The 2,100-nt window shown below is 39.4% G+C and overlaps 1 pseudogene; it reads right to left on the bottom strand.

Moving 5' to 3' along the window:
• Nucleotides 1-799: 799 nt before the first annotated feature.
• LOC101560758 lies at nucleotides 800-1,683 on the bottom strand (annotated as a pseudogene).
• Nucleotides 1,684-2,100: the final 417 nt, after the last annotated feature.

Genomic DNA, 2,100 nt, shown 5'->3' with positions numbered 1-2,100 from the left:
TTCACTAGTCTTGCTATTAGTTTTCTAATAAAAATGAAATGAAATGTAAAACACTAAAGGTATATATGAATTCTTCAAGAAACAATCAAGACTCTGGGTTATATTGGAATAAACCTTACTGCCACATCTTCCCTGAGAGGATTTAATGAGGGCAATGTAGCAGTCCAGGTTCCAATTGTGAAACAGACACTTCTTTCTCCCTCTAAGAAAAATATTCAAATATTTATCCCACTAGGAAAAGCATCTAGATAGGAAGATTGAGAAATGAAAATGCCTACCTTTGGTTCTAGTAATAAGAATTGTATAGAAAAGGAAAAGATAATTCACTCATTTGGGAAATTATTTTTCATTATACCAAATTAATCATGAAAAGGATTTAATTATAACTATATAACCACTAAAATAAGCACAAATGTATGAATTTTCAGGTACATACATTAAGTTGAACCTTGGCACTAGGAATCAGAGTTTTTGTCACATAGCATTTAACATATATTAGAAAATTGTGTAGTGTCAAAGGGATAGAACCACCAGCACTTAAGCAATGTTGTGAGCTAGGCAATAAAATGGTCTACTGGATGTTTTTTTCTTCATCTAATTACCACATACACTCATAGCAACTTTGAAATGAGGAAAGGAGTTTATGCTCCTTTTATTTTCTGTTTAAAATAGAATAGAAAACAAACTGAAACATAAGCCCTGTTATACATTCACAATTTTAAAGAACATCAATTATACAAGTAAAAGACAGAAAGTATTTACAGATAACAGACATCGATGATGAGAGGTCGGTAGACCCTCACAAGGCTTTGCCATGGTAGTCAGCAGAAACCATTTTATAATCACTGGTAGTAAACAGTGATGCAGAATTCTTGGCCAGATGCTTTAGGAAGTCATGCAAATAGTCCAACAATAGTGCAAGGCTCTTCTCATCAAGGGATGGATAGGCCAACATCACTCCTATTCTCACAAATAATCTCAATAGGTGTGGTGCTCCATAAACCTGGGACTTTTATCACCCTGGCATCAGGGTAAACCAAGAGGATTTCAGCATACTAGGGTCTCTCAAATTTGTAGAGCAACTAAGGGTCCAACATCACATTGAAATACTCCTTTATTGCTGCCACAACTTCATCAACTACATATTCCTTATTATCAACATTTCCCTGTGATTTCTTCCAATTGACATACTCTTCCGGATGACATCTGCATTTTTTCTTAACAGGAAGTTGAAAGATCTGCTTCTGCCTGGTCATTAAGTCCCAGTCCTCCACAATCCATGGTTTTAATTCTTCAAGAACCTTCACTTTAACTTCCATCCTATTCTTAAATTGCTTCCTCACTTTCAGTGGTGGGTCCCACCCTGGCCCTTTTCATCCGAGGGGGCTGGGTTTTTGTCACTGGTATTGCCACCATCTCCATTTCCAGGAGCCCTCTGCTTGCTCTTTCTTGTCTTCCTCACAGACCTGGAAGAGGGTTCTCCACTGAGTGACCACCCTATCTTCCTGGAAGAGCTGGCTCAAGATTCTTTGGCTGCAGACCAGCTGCCTTCTTTCTTGAAGAGGCTCCTCTCACCTTAATTCTCTGCATATTGCTTTGGGATGGCTTTTTTAAGTTGCCTTCTTCTTCACAGTGCTGTCTACAAGTTTGCCAACTCTTCTTTCCATTCAACCCTGTTTTCATTCCAACCAACAATCTTCCTTCTTTCCTTTCCAAGAACTGCTAGTAATTTCCCAAGTGGAATCTTACAGGTCTTCAGGGTGGTCTGGAAGGATGAAGTAGGAGACACAACCCAAGATTCTGTAATCAAGGACAGTTCTGCAATCAGGATCAGATCTCCTGATCCTTACTATATGCCAAACTTAGTTTTTCTGATGGAGACCTGAAATGAGAATCCAGCTATCTCCAGCAGAATGTGTGTGCACCACTGTCCCTCCAACAACCATAGTCTACTTATTTATTAATGTATTTGGTACAGGGCCTCACTCCACAGCTTGAACTAGTAGTGCCCCTCCTGTTTTCAGCCTCACCAGCACTAGGATTACAGGTGTGCTCCAACATGCCCAGTCTCTTTGGCTGCCTCAGCACACGCATGGGTGA

Source organism: Octodon degus, unplaced genomic scaffold (genome assembly GCF_000260255.1).
Source record: "Octodon degus isolate 3935 unplaced genomic scaffold, OctDeg1.0 scaffold00090, whole genome shotgun sequence".
Classification (NCBI taxonomy): Eukaryota; Metazoa; Chordata; class Mammalia; order Rodentia; family Octodontidae; genus Octodon; species Octodon degus.
This window is presented reverse-complemented; position numbering and strand designations above follow the sequence as displayed.